At 33.0% G+C, this 19,988-nt stretch overlaps 1 protein-coding gene across 4 annotated transcripts in view; it reads left to right on the plus strand.

Moving 5' to 3' along the window:
- LOC111061045 (PDF receptor) overlaps nt 1–19,988 on the plus strand; it is a 270,887-nt gene that overhangs the window by 45,516 nt on the left and 205,383 nt on the right. The window lies entirely within an intron of this gene.

Here is a 19,988-nt window from a genome sequence, read left to right on the forward strand (position 1 = left end):
TTTTTATATAAAACTCGAATCAATACTCAATATCTTGATTTAATAGAAAAGAATTTATTTGTAATCAGGGTCATGCTCTTTATACAAAGAGATGAGTACATAGTATTCCATAATAGATACTTCAATTCACTTATATATGGAATAACTTTTCATTATAAGATCTTTCGAGTATTGTAGTTATTTTGTTCAGTCGGTTCTCTTACATAAATTACATAAATATAGTGTAATTTAAAAGATAAATTACATGATAGGTGTTTCCTAAAGAATCAAGAAAGCTTTTCATTAGAATCAGCAGAACAAATAAAATCTATATCACTAAATACTGTCATTTAAATTTAGGTTCATAGCTTCCTCTTCAAAAATAATTTAAAATCAAAAATATCTCAATTCCTTCTTATCGGTACTCTATATTTCTACAAGAGCATGTACCGTTTATTTTCTTCTATCACTCATCAGTTTGAATTAGCATTACCATCTTCCATTCAAATCAAAATCAGAATCAAAAGGACTATCTTAATAAATCTATCACAACACACTTACACTTGAATGTGGTTCTATCACAATAAATTCAATATTTTGATGGAAGCTTTCATTGATAATAATTTCCTTAATTATATTATAATCTATGACGTACCTTTAGTAGCGAGCGGTATTAGGAGGAAAATTTCCATTGTAAGGTGAAAAATTTGATATCCTCTCTTCTTAATGAAAAGCATTTACTGAGGCGGAAAAACTAAATATGCTACTGGAACAGAAGGTTCCAGATCCAAATACTACCAAGCCTAAAGCTGGCATAAAAGCCATGATTAACACAAAATACTGTGACTACATTTTGTACTGCTTACAACAGAGGACAGCCGCTGAGTGAAGCCACTGTACGCTTGCCTTGTCGAGGACAGCTGTGTACGGTCTCACTAGATAGGAACCTAACCAACGTTAAGGCCTCTTTCACACGATAGGAGACGTGCAACTTGAACACTGAACAGTGTTCACGTTTTTTTGTCAAAGTACATTGAGTCAAATCGTGTCTTTCACATGGTGACCCCTATCCAGGAACCTCGTTTTGTCACGTCTTTTCCCCTCGAGGCAAGCAGAGGCAAGATCTAACAACTATGCCGACGTTTGCTCAAAAGTATGACTCATCACTTTTTCTCAAAGTCTAACTTCCTTAAAAATATAGATGGAAGATTTCTGATTCTGGATTTGGATTCAGCGACCCAAAATTCTTTAAAGCATAAGTCCTGTTTTCGAAAATATCCGAAAACAAGGAAGTTATGGCTGTTTTTAATAAAGCTTTCTATTATCATATAATTATACGGTAAAAACGAACAGGTACTGTACTATACAGTAGGTAAGTACTCTAGCTATTATAATACAACTTACACTGTAATCGTGTAGGAAATTTGGTAGGTTATTTATCTTGATTTCTGAAAATACCCCAAAATAAGGGAGTAAGATAACTTTGAAAAACCAAAGTTTTCCTGCCGATTGAAGAAACATTAAAAATTAGTCTAAGATATATTATGTCTTAGAATAGAAACGTGTAACAAATATCAGATCACTATTCAAGCTATCAAGCTTTTCATAAATTTATTTGTCTCCTCATGGCAGAAGGTTTGTGCCCAACGTTTTCACTTTTAAACATTTCTATGATTAAATTGTGATAGAGAACATTATTGTATTGATCTTCTAAATCCAGTTTAATTGTGAAAAGAAATAGTCAATAATTGCTGGGAATTTAAAGTGATATTCAACGATTTGAACCTGATAAATTGGATTGTTGAATGACAATTGAAATTCAGTGAATTTTACTGTACAACATTCCTTTTCCTCCTATTTTATTGGGTGATGAGTGGAGATGATTTATGATTTCATATTTGGATTCATCTTTTCATAGTTCAATATTTTTTTGGAAAACTAGAACTTTCAAAAATTAAAAATGTTTATGTTTAAACTTCTCAGGTGTTCAAAAACTTCTTAAAACCTTTGCCTGTCCCTTTGTGAGGCAGGAGTATTATTATCTTAGTACGTAGGCCTACTATATAAATCATATGATAATGGAAAGCTATATTAAAAACAGCTATAACTCCCTTGTTTTCGGGTATTTTTGAAAATGGGAATACACTTTGAAGAATTTGGGGTCGCTGAATCCAAATCCGAAATCAGAAATCTTCTATCTATATTTTTAAGGAAAAATAGACTTTGAGAAAAAGTGATGTGTCATACTTTGAGCAAAACGTCGGTGGAGTTATTAGATCTGTTGGCTTATTCGTAAGATCCCCATGTGAAAGTACAGGAGAGCTGCAAAATATGAAATATGATCTTCCGTAATATGATAACTAAGCTGATGCTCCAGGAAAATCGTTGATTTTCTTAGTAGTGTGACTTCAACGCACACACTTACAGAGTCGACACAACACAACGCAGAAAAAAGCAAAGCAGCGAAATAAAGTTTCATAACAGGCTGACTTCTCATGATAATTCGCATAATCCTCATCATTCACAATTGGAACAATGAATATTGTTACACTTCATATCAGCATTTATGATATGATTCTTCCTAATGTCGAATCTATTAAAACGCCAAAGAGAATCATGATAAATAAGATAAAACAATTTTCAATTTGTCAAGATCTCAGTTCATCAAGTTTCCATTACGACAAGTTTTCATTGCGTTAAGTTATCATTCCTCCAAGATTACAATTCGTCAGGCTTCAAGTTTTTAGTTCCTCCAGTTTTCAGTTCATCAAGTTTTCAGTTTATCAAGTTTCCAGATTATCAAGTTTTCAGTTCTTCAAGTTTTCATTTGACAAGTTTTCAATTGATGATGTTTTCAATTGACAAGTATTCAATTGATCATGTTTTCAGTACAGCAAGATTTCAATATGATAAAAAGTTTTCAATTTGTCAAGTTTCCAGTTTATAAAGTTTTCAGCAAGTAAAATTTTCAATTCGTTTTAAGATCTCAGTTTGTCAAGTTCTCAGTTTGTCCAGTTTTCAAGTCAAGTTTCAAGTTTCAGTTATTCAAGTTGTCAGTTTAAAGTTATCAGTTTATCATGTTTTCAGTACGTCACGTTTACAGTTTATCAAGTTCTCAATTCGTCAAGTTTTCAGTATTTTAAGTTTACTGTTCACTCTCTCTTAGTAGCTCTTCATTTATTGTTATTTCACTCTTTTCACCATATAGACTAGTTGGTTGGTAACCTTACAAGTCAGCACATGTCATACTTAAGTCATAGATAAAAATAGTGTGTACAACAGTTTTATAAGGTCTTTGGAGCACTACAGCGCAGTCAATAAAGGTTTTTTCGATCCGAAAATTAAATAAAAGCTGAATCTCTCACTATCGATAGAGCCCTCCCAGAGGGTCATTCTCCCAAAAGTCTCAAGAAAACCCCTTGAAGATTTCCCCCCTAGCCACTCTCGAAGTTTAAAAATGCAGGTAATCTCCGGAAATCAATTATCTCTGTAACCATTGATCATAAAGAGTTCTATTAAATGTCATTCGATTCATTACATCATTGACTACAATATCAAATTTCTTCATTTTTTCAATAAAACGAACAGTTTTCCTAATAGAATAATATAAATGTAAAAATTTAGGGGGGTTGCGATTTTATTTCTTTGTTTTCTCCTATTAACTTCGAAGCAAGTGGTTTAAAAAAATGAGCTGTATAATTAATGTAGCCACTTCCATTGCGAATCTATTGATGTATATTTTTACGTATTTGCAATTTGATTTGATGCCTTGGAAGGGGAAACAGCCGACGCGGTACAGCGCGGCTGACTCTCTTCTCCATAGTAAACAGTAAACAGGAAATCAATTATCTCTGTAACCATTAATCTTTGCACGGGGAAAGATCTATTATATGTCATTCGATACTTTATATAATGGTCTACAATATTAGTACTATTTTTCCAATAAAGCGAACAGTTTTCTTGATAAATAAATATGAATGTAAAAATTTAGGGGGGTTGCGATTTTATTTTTTTCTTTTCTCCAATTAGCAAGTCATTTAAAAGAAAAATGAGCCTTATAATTTCAATGTAGCAACTTCCATTGTGAATCCATTGATGTGAATTGTTACGTATTTGCGATTTGATTTGACGCCGTGGAAGGAGAAACAGCCGCGGCGGTACAGCGCGGCTGACTCTCTTCGCCATAGTAAACAGTTAACAGGAAATCAATTATCTCTGTAACCATTAATCGGTTACCATCTGTAACCATTAATCTTTGCACGGGGAAAGATCTATCATATGTCATTCGATACAATATTACTACAATATTAGTCGTATTCATTATCTCAATAAAACAAACAGTTTCCTTGATAAAATAATATATATGAAAAAAATTAGGGGTTTTTCGATTTGATTTTTTGTTTTCTCGGATTAACTTTGAAGCAAATGATTTTGAAGAAAAATGAGCCAAATAATTAATGTCAGCAAATTATTAATTTTTCATTGCGAATCCATTGATGTGTATTGTTATGTATTTGTGATTCAATTTGACGCTGTGGAAGGGAAACAGCCGACGCGGCTGACTATATAAACATAGTAAACACAATAGTACTGCTTTCTACATTGCATCTCATTTACACTAAAGCGCTCGACACAATTAATTCTGTCTATTGTTTTGACATGCGCTCAATCTGAATTTTCACTTTTCAATACTCTACAGAATATTATAATTTTCTTGATTTAACTACGCTGATGATAAAAATCAGGCTTCCGTTGTATGCTCACAGAATTTATTAATTTGAAGTGTGCCTTCTCAATACGAGTCAGACGTATCAGAATTTGATAACTCTAGTTTTAGATATTGATGTTCTTCAATGAAGTTTGTAGATTATGACGTGACCGACTTCTTCATCCTATCCTCATTTTGTGAAAAATGAAGATTAAAAATTTCTTTTCATAGCTTTTTTGTGTTTCTTCTTGTTTGATTACTCTCTATAATTCAAACACTTGATAATGGAATGAATATCATCGGATCGGGTGAACAAAGAAAATAAAAGGGTAGGTATTTAATAAAACTGAAGCAAAGATTTTAGAAAGAAAAAGTTAAAGGTATTTGGAACAAATAACAACATTTCTAGTAATAAAGCAACTTTTTCCAATAGGTACGAATTTCAAGGCTCTCAAAATGATTTTTTCTCAATCACAAGCAGAAATTCCAATGATCATCATAATAGTAATTCACTGAAAATTGTTCTATTTGTTCATTGTTCGACGTAAGATAAGCTACATCCTTAATCAACTTATTAACTTTATTAAACCTTATTAAACTTATTATCTTTATCAACCATGATAATCAACTTATTTAGAATTATTATGTTTATGAATGAAAGCGAGAGTGTGATAAGAGATCAGTCAAACTGAAATATAAACATTATATTATACAATGCATATCTCTCAAACTAAAAACTTGATCAACTCAAATTAAAAATGATAGTATCAAGCCAAAATGAATTGAGCAACTGAATTTCAAAGTGACTATCCATTGTTCAATTTGCACTGTGATTTCCTTTTACTTCCAAATTGATTAAATTGCTTGACTCTCCAATGTAAAAATTATTGTAAAAAAACAAATGGAATTTGAACGTCATCCAAATAGCATTTAAATTAGAATTTCCAGATTATGAAACTCATGACAAACTAATTCTTGAGAAAATAGTGATAAATTGCAAACAGTGCAGGTAACATTGACACAAGCGATACAATGAAAAACAACATCGATTAATTTAATACTGGGCTTATCAAATTCATATTACTGTACCTTCAAAGCTTTTAAAATGTGAAACTAACATTTACTATTTTCTCTACTGGAGCAAAACATCGATAGAAAATAAAGAAGAGCCCATTATAACCACAAAATACTTGTACTAAAATTCACTTGAACTAACTCACTTCAACTCTTCAACGATCATAATGAACTAGAATTCTGTGAAAACTATAATATTGATAATAATTATTCAGATACCGTACATTTTTCAAATATCTTCACCCAACTAAATCCGTGAATGCCAAGTCATAAGAAAACATGTTTAATATATTTAATTTGAATGCTTCAACATATAAATAAAAAATGTTTTTTTCTGTATAGGGCTACTTGCAATATAAATATAAAGAAAATGAAAATCTCAGTACCCTTTTTTTGAAATATTTTATCACTTTCAAAATATTTCAAAAAAAAAGGGTACTGAGATTTTCATTTTCTTTATATTTAAATAAAAAATGGTCTATTCTTTTGGTGCCCGAAGCAAAACCAATATCAACATTAATCGACATCAAAAATAGCTTCTGCCAACCTTGTAATTCCAGTACTTCCAAAACACTCTGTATATTCAAAATTGATAACATCCTCTTAAATTCACTGATACATTCTATTGCAGGATAGTAGCTTAGTGATCAACAGCGTTGTCAATGGAGATCAAAGACTAATTTATTACATAGTATTATTCTCATCCTATACTCAATGGTTGTGAACAGATACGAGTATTAAGTATATAATCTCGTACCATTAAGAAAAACAAAGAAAATATTGAGCTGTATAGTAACAAGCATTATTTACGAAAAGAAACATAATGGAAAATCGAACCATTGAAGCTCTTTGTATACACCTGAGTGACAGAGAAAAACTTGATGAAAAATTTCACTTATTGTATTTTTTATCAAGGCTACAAGCATGAAGTATTCTATCGTTGGAGTTGGAGGTGAGTAAATATTGCACCTTTGCTGTCTTGGGACAAGTGAGAGGCACTCTAGTGGAAGGTGATGGAATATCATTTGCTTCCAATGAATTCTCTTTGAGGATTCTTATTGAACAGTATGGTCTATAGGGACAGATAGATCTCTCGTCGTATTCATTAAACAAAAGGGCGATACAAGTAATAGCACAACACTATAGTTATAGAAAGTAAGATAATGTTGGACATACTTCTTTAAACATGATTACATGTATATAGAAATACTTTGTTATTCACCAATTAGTTTCTTTTTCAATATTTGGAATTCATAAAGAGAATTGTAATTATATTTTGCGGACAATGTTTCATTGGATTTACAACTTGACTGTTTCTGATAGGAGCAGATCTGATAGTCCAAAACCTTATAAATTAAATTACAGACATGATTATTCAAACATAGAATGAGCTCCTTCTATTACACGTGGTTAAAACATTTCAATTTACCTCTTCTATACTTGAAGATGAATGTATTTTCTGAATAAAATTAGTTAGACTTGATCATTTCCAAGTAGAGGAGAGAAATTTCTGTACTTGAAAATTATCAAGATTCTCTATTTTTTGAGAAAATTCTCTCATTCCAAATTCCTACTATTGTGTTCAAGATCTCCTCAAAAACTAGTATTTCAGTGATATCCCTAAAGAGACACACTGGGGTGTTTCACACCCCAGGGATTTTCTTTCTTTTCTGCAGTTGACAATATCAAACAGATGGGAATTTACGCCCAGTCAAAATTGAGTTTGTAGTATTGTCAACTACTCTCCACCACTTCCAGTCAGTAATAGCATTCTACAAGGCCACCAGCTCATCTTGTTCTTCGTTTGGGGTGTCTAACACCCCAGAGTGTCTTTTACGTGAGACTTTTATCAAACACTTTTATTACAAAGATTTACTTGTATTGTCACTACAAATGTGGTATGGGATGATGGATCAGATTAGAATAAATGCTATGATTCTCTACAACTTGAGATTTAAAACAATAAAATGAAGAGACGTGAGTTTTTTACTTTTATCAAGCCATCCGTTCAAACCGGATTAGGAGCTCCAACACTTAAGCGGAACATACGTACTTCTAAAATTAGTATTAATATTAATAAGCATTTAGTATTAAATATCAATAAGCATATTAGTATTAATATTATAAGCAGTGCTTCACTTTTGATTTCTGTATGCACTTGGAACAAAAATGATTAAGAAATGATGAAGTATGGTCTAAGTACTTGTTTTTTTCATATTTTTCAAAGAAAAATGCAAAATTAAATTGGGGTGTTCAACACCCCAGTGTGTCTACTGTGTTAGCATAAAGTAAGTGTGTCTCTGTAGGGATATGATCTATTTTAATAAAGAGGATGAGGAGTTTTTATTCTTTGTTGAAATCAGTAAGCATTTAGTATAGCTCAAAAATGTATAGTTCCTATAGATTATCTGGCACACGCAGTCCATCAACTTGAATGTCGCCGTCTTTTCACGAGCACTTCAACAACTTCGCATCAAGTGATATCGACTTACAAAGTAATTAAAGTTTCCGCGGAGTGATTTATCATGCGTCAAGATAATGATCTTGGCTCATAAACGTGTCAATCTGCGAATGGGCTGCTAAAATCGACTTACTTTGTGCAAGAAGCTCTTGGATTATTTTCATAAGAGAGCGGTTACTTTTAATGCGATTATATTAGAACTTATGATTTATTAATAAAGTATATTAAACAGTGTACATGATTTCATAACTCCAATCACAGAAAAAAGATTAAGAGAAATATTAAGCTCAGTGATGTCTACAAGAGCATGAAACTGTATGCGAAAACTATGCAGAACGTTAAAACCCACTTCCTTACCGATATCCTAACCACAGAACACCCAAACTTATGTAACCTGCTAATAAAAACCTTGATTTCAAGCAGCCTAGAAAATGAATAATATAATGAATTATTCAATTGTTATGTAATATAATAATCAATCTATATCTACCTATATCCGCCTATCAGCGGGCACTTATACAAATTTGCTACAGGACATTTGCTAAGTGCGGTCAAAAATCACCATACATATAATCCCTGTGATGAATCATTTTCATTGATAATGGAATTGGCTTGCAGCACAGTCCATTAGGTTTCTATGGAGACGATGAGCAAAGCATTGGCCGTATAATATGGAAATCGTTGGGGTTGAATGTAGTAGCGCGCATTCATCTCAGTCTTACTCCCACCATCTATAACATGCACTATTGTGACGAAACAATTTTCTCTATCATGCATTATTCTATGCATTTTTCGATGATTTGTTATCAGAAGCATTTGGACAGTAAAAAATTTAAATTTTCCAACGTTTTTTATTAAAATTCCATTGGAGATCATGCTTTCATGGATCTTCTTTTCAACTCTTGAAAACAAAATTGAATAGTAATATCGATTGCATCGTAGGTGGTGAATGAAAAATTGGATTTTTCAAGATCATCATTGACAATGACATCGGAAAATCATCTTTGACAATGATTTGTTTTATATTCAACAATATCAATCTACGAGAAAAACTTATTTCAACAGAACTCTATCCTCGATTCGAATATCGAACATTTCATTGGATTCTTACATGCAATCCTATTATTTGTAATATAGCATGTGATTTTAATCCTATAGTGAATATTAAAATATGAATCCTTGAATAGACATCTTCCCTAGATTTCCTTCGACCTTGGAGAAGGATTGATGATATTTGAGATTCAATCATGATTTTAAACTCTTGCCGTTTATAGATCTGTTGGGAACAATGGCAAAGGCAATAATAATTCCTTTTTCGAAGAGTCTTATTAATCAAGTATATGTTAAGACGCGTACAGACCTTCGCTCTGCTACGCAATCGAACGTCACTCGAGCAGATCGATTGACGATCGACCGGGGAGCTAGCGTGGAACACGAGAAGAGCTAACATCTCCCGTAACGTTCATGATCGGAGCGATCGCGGAGCGAGTGCGGAGCGTGTGTGGAGCGATTGTGGAGCGTGTGTGGAGCGATTGTGGAGCGTGCGCGGAGTGTGTTGGAGGCGCGTATATCTGTACGCACCTTTAAGTGAGCTGTAGCATATCCCAAAGATATTATAGTGTGAGGTTTCATACAAGCTCCAACTTGACATTAAATTCATCTTATTAGAATAAAGGTATTGCAGAGTATCATAGAATAGGTCAAACACAGCGTATTTTTGAATTCGGTATACTTAGAACAAACAGTTTAAAATAAAACCACCTTCTCACTTCAACCACCTGCCTTGTGAAATTAATATTGTTTCGTACTTCTCTTGACATTTCAACTAATAAGGAGAAATATCGGGGGACCGAGTTTTGCTCTGGAGTGTAAAAGCATAGAAACTTTGTATCCAAAGATTGAATTTATAATTTATATTTATTTATTAATTTTCTCAGTCGTAATTATTCTTACAGTTATTTGAGGAGGCACAACAGGCTTATGCCCAAAACTGTCCCTTTTTAAATTTATACTACAGTCCAAAACAAAATCTAGGTTAAGCTACTATCACTCATCAAAACAACAATTTATTCACACTTCAAAAAACAAACACATCATCAATTACAAATAAATATACTATGAATTCGATTTAGAATGATTACTATGTTTGCTACAATATTTGTTAATATACTATGTACTATTCTACACTAACAGCATCTAGTTACTATTTTGGACTTTCTGAAGTAAACATGTTTTCTAAAAAAAGAGAAATAAACGAAAATAAGTTTCTCTTGCAGAATTTTTCTTCTCGTGAGATAAGCTGGATGATTCCTCACATGCACTCGTTCACTCTCTTCCATTACGGTATCAACAGACGACAAAATTTCCAGCAGTTTTTCCAAGGACGTATTTATCTTTTCAATGTCCTTCAGCGAGTTATCCCAGGGTTGAGACCTAGTGCAATCGAATCTTCATATCATAAACCCACTTTGTTCCAAATTTCGTGAGAATCGTTAGAGCCGTTTTCGAGATCCGGTCACATACAGATATAATTATATAAACATAAAAAAATCTAAACATCTAAACATTTAGACAGAAATTGCTCGATAATAGTGTAGGATTAATACTTCATAGAACACATGGAAACGGTGCATTTGACATTTCTCATATCAGCTTGTGCAAAAGAGTAGAAAAGAGCTCTCAGGATTGAGAAAACAGATATTTTTAATTTTGGTATCCTTTCATAATTCATATTATTCATCCAATCCAACACTCCATCATCTATAACGGAATCTCTTGAACAAAATCACAAAAGAATTCCTATTCAATTCCACTTTGAACGGAGCTTTACTGTTTCGTTTAAAAAGAAATAACAATAAAAAATCTTCTTCTGAAAACTTTTCAATGAAAATTATGATAATGTCAGTTTTTATGATCGTGGGATGTTGTGGAGTAATAGAATTGTCATTATTATATGAATACTTCTTAGAATACAATGAAGTCTAATGATTGATATCGAAAAGTTGAAAAATGTTTTAAATCTAGTCTCAGGCATACAAGAATGGGATTCGGGAATTTATGCCAGGGTGTGATTCAAAAGCTGTCGAATGAGCCACATATTCTCAATCATGAGGAAGAAAATTTTGCAAATTGCTTGTTACTACGTGACAATCATGCCCGAAACGCTTCCAATTCACTCCCCAATTTACCAGTTAGTTGATTCTGGTTCTCGTTATTGTTGGAGTAATAGCTCTTTTTCTACAGTTCTAGTTCATTCTTCATTAGCCTATGTGTGAGTAAAACGGGTACTCACCAGAAATAAATCATCTTTACGGACTTTAATGCAATTCTGGTGGAAATTCAATTGATTGAAATCGGGTTTCTAATGTTTCTGATGCAAATATCTTAGTGATTTGCAGTCCCTCACATAAAACATAGAATATCGAATGAGTCATTATTATTCATTTCCTACTATCGATATACTCACTAGCGGTTCCTCATGATTTTACGCTTTCCAATTGCTAAATTTACACATTTTTTTCTAAGTAACCAATAATTCTCCATTTGAACAGTTCTATGAATATTTTTATCTCATCTCATGAGAATACCATCTTCAAATTTTTATTTCTACAACCCAATTTTCACATGCTAACATCTACATCCCAATTCATTTCTCTGATATCCAGAACATTATCATCAACCGACATTACCAGTTGATTGGAGCATTATAGATATAAATAATGTGGAAAGGAGTTTCAGTTGAAATTATCCAACATGACATTATTATTATGGGCTTTCGAAAATGCTACAAAAATGAATTATGAGGGGAAGGATTTCTACCTCTTGGCTGATATTACTTGAAAAAATAGTATATTAGTATATAAGTGATTCAAACAGAATATATTGTATATAATTCTCCAAGTATATAGTATTGAATTCGATAGAAAACGCCTCTTGAGTAGGCTTCAGTCAATTTATTTTGAGAATAGCCTAATCATTTCCAGCTTGAGATAATTGAAGAAGTGCTTCATGACTTCGAGAGAAATGTTCCAAGAATGGTTTATAGCTCAATTATAGAAAGAGGCTCGAGAGGCCAATCCGTTCTAAGTGGTAATCCAAGAGCTGATACAAGATGGGGCGATTGTCTAATCCATTAAACCTTCCATTGAACGTAGATGGCTCAGTTATTCGTCTTAAAGTATATTCCTCTCTTAAGAAAATATTACGAAATTTGTAATATAAAAAAGTTAGCTACATGGATAGTGGGTGTGATTGATGACAACGTTAAACAGAGGGAAACTAAACAATTATTAACGTTACGCTATGATAAATAATCATACAATAACAAGAGGCTACTTTCATTCATTATTATAACTATAATGGATCTGATTAAAAACAAAATATTTAATTGGGCTACTGGCCATGGCTGTCTGTAGTTCTCAAATTGAAAATAAAAAATCAATATTGGGTGAGCTAGAAATTCCTATTATCTACAATCCCACCTGAGTGATCTCAGTCTCCTGATCTGCACACAGGTTTGGAATGGCAACCACCTCCAACGTTGATTAAAACAAAAAAAAGAAGCTTCACAAAATGCATTTTTTACACACCTCCTTCCCTTACAAGATCCTTAATCTTGAAAATGCAATTATGAAAGGTTTAAACTGCCAGGACTGAGACGGCATATAATAATAATTGATTACCAAGACAAAGATCCCTTCGGGAAAGCGATATCTCAAACAATCACCAGTTGACCAACAAAGGGATATGGGCCTCGAAAAGAAAATTATATAAGTATTTATGTGGTTTCAAGCAAGACCTTGATTTGCAGACCAAAAGCCAACTCACTATAGTTTGTATGACGCAGGCATTTAAATCATAATATTGCCTTTTTACTTAGCTAATGAACGTGATAATAAAAAACACGTTTATATTTTACACGTTGAAAATTGAATCGCTTTATCAATTGAGTCAATAATTAATTCCACGACTAACTTTCAACTCCCAAAATAGAATATTAAAAGCAAATTCAAAATAATACCATTATTCTGTATGATTATTGTATAATACATGGATCATGTCATGTATGAAAAATGTTACAGGTGAAAAAAATGGAATTCTGGATCTCATTAGCGAAATTAATGGCTATCACAGGCCAATATAATTCTTATTTTATGGGAATGTTACAAGAGATCTGTTTTTATCATGAAATCTGCAAAGATTAAATCAAAGATCAAGCTATCAAAGTTGAGAAAATCTCAAGAATAGGTCAAATTAGATTGATTCTATCCTTTGGCAACGAAGTAATAAATGCGAAAAAGAGAACCAGGATCATTAGTTCTATTCCCAATTATTTATTCAATATAATATGATAAATTCACGTTATTACAGGATTAGATACTCTTCATTTGTACCGTTTTCACCAAGGAAAGAGCACCTCAGAATCAAAATAATCGCAAGTTCTTCAAAGAACAGTTTAGATGACGGAAACGAGACGTTCCTTTGAAATGAATGAAATAATTAAACACCACATTAGAGCTGTGGAGAGCGTTCTGAATGACAAAGATGAAATATTTCCCCTAGAATAATACTCAATTTTGCTTTTCTCCAACTCTTCAGCTGCAGTGCGCTAACGCTAACAATGGCATACAGACTGTGCCTGCAGGGTGCAAAGGCGCCGGCTGCGTATCTCAGTTGGCAAGAAAATTATTCAAGAGAGAAAGAGAAAGAAGAGAGTGTATGAGAGAGGTTCATAATTTGAATATGCGTTCAAGAAAGATGAAACGGGAGAGAGAAGATAGTGACTTGGTGACCACTCAGCAGGGAGTAGTGGCCATGGCCGCAGTGAAGGGGCTAGCAGCTCGTGTGTGCATGGTTAACAGCTAATTAGGAAGCTGCAATAATGACAGCAGTCAAGCTCCGCTAACCAATTCACTTCCCATTTTGTCTGCCCGCTCATTGAATTATAACGTAAAAGGGTTATACACGAACCTAAAGATGCAAGCGGATTACAGCTGCTGCTTTGAGGAATTGTCCTGTTCATCCTATACAGCATAATAAACCTGGCAGATGAGCCCTCTCTGCTCTATGTGACCGCATTGGTCGCTTAGCCTTATTAAACGTTACAGGGTGTGTTTTTCAACTGGATTGCATGAAAATTTCGTGCAGTTTATGATTCAGCCTTAAGGTCACATAATCATAATAATCATTTTAAACCCTTGAAATCTTCCGAAAATACAAACCAACTACTCATATTATCATATGCAATGTTGCAAGTGCACACTCTATCTTGTTCAATTAATTTATTCTGACCAAAGATGTTAAAACTATACAAGGTTGGAGAAGGCGAAGAAAAGTTGTAGATCTTTTCCTTCGTTTGCGTTTGATTAGAACATGACTAGCATAAATAGCGTACTCTTTCTATCTTTCTATAGTTGTCTTTGGTATCTGTATTTCAGTAACTCAATTTTGGATACTCACTATCTATAAGTTTAAGCATCAAATCATAAATATAATGTAATGACTTATATTATTACTTCAAGGAAACATTCATACTGGTTGATCATTATGATTTATTCGACAAGAAATGTTGAGACTATTGAATTTAATCTTTTTATATTCTAACTTCTAAGTGAGTGTACTTGGATATTGAAAGTAAGTAAGGTCCTTGATTTTCCCTAGCGGAATTTTTCAAAATGAATTCCCTTTGAATACAATTCGTTTGCAATTCCTCTATTGAGGTAATTTCAGTTCTTTAGCAAACCATTCATCCTGGATGATGATGTTTTGTATCCAACAGAGAAATTCAATTTATGAGTTGACAGACACACTCTCTCAACGAGTGTTGTTTGGTGAGAGAAATCTATTACTTTGTCCAAAACGCTCATGAATAAATGTATACTGAAAAATGTGGTAGAAGCTACATGCTGTATTCTTATTGTGTCAATGACTTTCAGATTGTGTTAATATTCTCCATGCTGTTTCTCTATCATGCAGTGTATCCGAACATTCTTGATTAATCAATTAATCAAATAATGATCAATTCAAAAAATAGATTTTCCAACTAAAAATCATTTTTCCTCCACCTACTGTCTAAAGTGCTTAATTTACTCCCTGAAACATAATACTGTACTATGTTCGAATTCAATACCTCAACCAGAAATTTGATCAACTAATGAAATATATGTTTGTATGATATTACATACTTAATATTAGTAGACGATAAAAATTTATACATATTTTTAAATATGTTATTCTATTCAAAATACCAGCCAACAAATATTTTTCATCTACAATTCAAATCTGAAATGAGGGAAGGAGTCAGCTATTGCTGATAGTTGGCCAGCTTATAATTGTTACAACTTTTGCCGTTAGATAGCGCAATCGGCAGTGCTAACCAGACGACCGGTTTTTTAGGTTTTAGATTTTAGGTTATGTGTAGAAGAAAACATTGTCACCACAATAACATGAGCTATTAAAATTATTTGATTTGCAGTTTCTATAAAAAAAATGTAGGTGGAGGAAAAATGTTGAGTACATCACGAGTGAAAAATTATTTTTCTCCCTCAGGGAGAGAAAATGGCACTTTTCACTCTAGATATACAAATAACTATTTATAATTTTTTAGCTAAACATTTTTCCTGTTGAAGGTCTGGCTCTTATCATTGTTCAAGTCTGTACTGTAAGCACATTTATTTTATTTATTTGATCAACAAAGACAAAAATTATGAACTAGTATTATTACTCTTAATTGAAGAAAGTGGGCTATCTCACAAAACCAAATATATAAGCAAGAAACTATACATTGAACTATACTACATTGAAAGTATGCATTTAATTATAATTTATAACATCATTTCTCGATCAAATATTTTTTATGTTCGGGACGTGAACGATAATAAAATACGTGAAAAATATGAAACTTGTATTGATTGGATTGGTATTTGGTATCGTCATAATGATACTGATAAACTTTTTATTGTAGTTCATATTTTTTTCAGAAATGACTGTTTCCTTCAAGCAAATTGAGCTAATACTGTCTGAGCAAACAAGGCGAATAGTGTCATGTATCCAAGAAAACACCTTATTGATGAGTACTTTCAGCCTACCTCTTTCAGAATCAAGCCTTTGACAAGGCTATCGAATTCTCCTTCGGTGCGCAGCCTCGATCTATATCTATAGCAAGAAAGTTGAGACCATGCTTAGCTGAAAGCTTATTACTTAGATCTTCCTCAATTAGATTATCATCATTCTTCTAAGAAAACAAATTTTAGTTCAAATCGAATAAAGATGCATTTTCCTTTTTGAATCTAATCCTCTACAAATGAGATAATATTGATGTGAACAAACCAATGAAAACAGAAAACCACACACTAACTCCAAATCCCAGATTCAATGACATGATAAAATATCTATAAGTTCTTGTGTTTAGCTATTTTTGATTCTTCTCGTGAATTTCCAGACCTAAGAAAACCCGTAATCGTGTTTCTATGTATTCTAAAATTTTATTATCCAAGGGAAATCATATTCAATGATTGGCTATGATGGATCAATCATTTGAAAGCAAAGCCAGAAGTATCTAGAAACAATATCGGTCATGATGGCCATGATATAGTGTCCAAGGGCAGTCAATACTACAGGCATAATCGAACATTCAGCAAAAAGTAGAATAGACAGTGCTAATTCGTATTTAGTTTGTTGGTGAAGAGTTCCTAACTAGTGATGAAGTGGTTATGATCTAGTGATGAATACCATAAAGATCTATAGCGCATAAATACGAGAAGGTATTTTCTCGATGGGGAAATGTGGAATATGAATCTACCATTGATTCAATGCTCCCCTCCCCGGTAAGGAAATTGAAACTCGTTTGTAAGGGTGAACTCACTCAGTTTTCTGTTATATTTTCTGCGAATTTGGATGGAAGTGGTACGAGGTCCATGTATTTGGGTTAGACCTGCAACCACGTTTCCAGAGTACATCATTGAAAGGTCTGAGCTTATCTGCCTGCAGCTATCCACCTAAATGGTCTCTCATTCTCATTCTTTCCATAACAAAAACTGTTGAGCTCACACATTATTCACTTTTCATATATTGAAAGCATGTATTGAATGAAGTTGTTCATATAGTTTACCAATGGTTGTTAAGTTTTGCAGACTTGGAAACCAAAGCATCTTTGCTGTGACAAGTTACATTTGAAATATCATACGTAATTTGAGAGCGGATAAGAATATGATTGACTGGAGTTCAATCGAAATTGTTTTTCTTCAAATAATACATTGTTAGCACAAAATTATAAATTCTCCTAATGTAGAAGATCCTCAAGGCTATTCCGTGCTGTTTAAAAATCACTTGTGTGCTGAATTGAAAATAGAATCGAACCAAGCTGAGAATGATCTCTAGTTAAAATAAAACTATTGCCAAGTAGAATACACCAATTCCCCTTCAACAAAACTGTTAACTGTTCATCATCAACACTTGTAAATCTAAATATGAAAACAATTTATAGTCTAAGATGAAATCAGTAATGACTTGCATTTATTTGTATTGATAATTAGTAAGTTACAAAACTCCGACGTCCTACTTATTTCCTTATTTCCTACATCTCCTTATCCAGAGAAGTTCTTCTCGATTCTTGGAATTCATTCAGACCAAGAGACTATCCATTGTTCAAAATGTGTATGAGTGTAAATCTCGTACATATAAAAGTCTCTCTCTCAGTTTCAATAAAGCACACAGAAATTGACTGACTTTTCTGTTCCAAATTTCCGCTCATGTAGGATGTCTGACTTATTTTCGGAATTTAAACGTCTGTAATATTAATCATGAATCACGTCTAGGAATCATGAATGAATGAATTGTTTATCTTAATTTCTGGTGTTCCACTTAGTAAAATAAATAATTCATGAATCTGAAACTCATTGTGTAGCATTCTTATATGATTTCAGTCACTAATCTTGTCAATTCCTGTGGAGGCTGTTCAATCAGTTGATTAATCCTATTACTTACTCTATCAACTAATTACAATTCTACTACAATAATATTACTCAATTCGGCAACTCACACATTCGCATATTGAATTCACATTATACTGAGAACGGTTGAATCCCGCATTCAGTTTTGCAAAAGATCACGATTTTCAAGTTTGATTTAAACACAATCAAATTAAAACTCCTTTTTGTATTGTCTTAATTCAATTTAGTCAAATTTCAATTTTCAACTGAGCTTGAAATATCGTAATATCGAGGATATTGCGTGGCACAGTCATCTAATCTGTACAGATATTCTTATAGCTATTATTCCGTTTCGAAAAGGCAGGATTGTGGGAGTTGCAGAATTGAAAAGTGTTAGCTGAGGAACGATATTCTGTATTTTCTTTTGATCTCCACCACGTTCTCCCCAGTGATACCGAGCCTACCATATTATATTGAACTCGCCTCTTGGCTGCTACTCGAAGTCAATGTTTCTGAATGGAGCTTCAAAGCATTTTCTTACTTTATTCCCCTTTCTGAGATAGGTTTGCAGAATATTAATATTCCCCCCCTCCCCATAATAATCATATACTTATGACAAAACATATTTACAAATATTTTATTTATTTGCTTGGGGTAATCCTTAGAAGTCTAAATCACAAACTGCATACTATTGAAGCAATTTCTGTTATTAAATAGAACATCTAACAGTCAAATTTCTCCAATAAATCAATTTATTCACTTACTGTGATAACTAGATCTTTCGGCAGGTCCTCCATCTTCATGATTGTACTCATAGACAAGAGTAGAAGGCTTGGATGACAATATTGAGTGTGTTGTTATTGGTGTCTATTGGGTTTATTGTGGCTGAGAAGCAGTTGCAGCGTTGTTGCACCTTGGCAGTCTTTGATATTTGATACTTGCAATGTAGCCTATATAGTTACTGCTTCTCAAAGTTACGTCATTGAATGATTGATAATATCCTAGTATCGAGGATATTGTGTTTGCTTAAATCAACTTGCCTTCAAACTATACTTCAATCTAAGGGATTATTTGTGAGCTTTTCAATCCACATACAAAGAAATTTTCACAAATCTTTACATTAACCCTAAAGAGACACACTGGGGTGTTTCACACCCCAGGGATTTTTTTTCTGTTCAGCAGTTGACAATATCAAACAGATGGGAATTTATGCCCAGTCTGAATTGGGTTTGTAGTATTGTCAACTACTCTCCACCACTTCCAGTCATAGCATTCTACAAGGTCACCAGCTCATCTTGTTCTTCGTTTGGGGTGTCTAACACCCCAGAGTGTCTTTTACGTAGGACTTTTATCAAACACTTATATTACAAAGATTTACTTGTATTGTCACTAAGAATGTGGTATGGGATGATGGATCAGATTGGAATAAATGCTATGATTCTCTACAACTTGAGATTCAAAACAATAAAATGAAGAGTCGTGAGTTTTTTATGAAGTTGTCATTGGCAATGATCAAACCATCCGTTCAAACCGGATTAGGAGCTCCAACACTTAGGTAGAACATACGTACTTCTAAAATTAGTATAACTATTGATAAGCAGTGCTCTACTTTTTATTTATGTATGCACTTGGAACAAAAATGATTAAGAAGTATGGTCTAAGTACTTGCTTTTTCATATTTTTCGAAGAAAAATGCAAAATTAAATTGGGGTGTTCAACACCCCAGTGTGTCTACTGTGTTAGCATAAAGTAAGTGTGTCTCTGTAGAGTTAAAAATAATATTCTGTTATATAATTGATTAATTCTGTAATATTCTGACAAACCATCAATATTCACT

This window comes from Nilaparvata lugens, chromosome 3 (assembly GCF_014356525.2).
Source record: "Nilaparvata lugens isolate BPH chromosome 3, ASM1435652v1, whole genome shotgun sequence".
In the NCBI taxonomy this organism is placed as follows: Eukaryota; Metazoa; Arthropoda; class Insecta; order Hemiptera; family Delphacidae; genus Nilaparvata; species Nilaparvata lugens.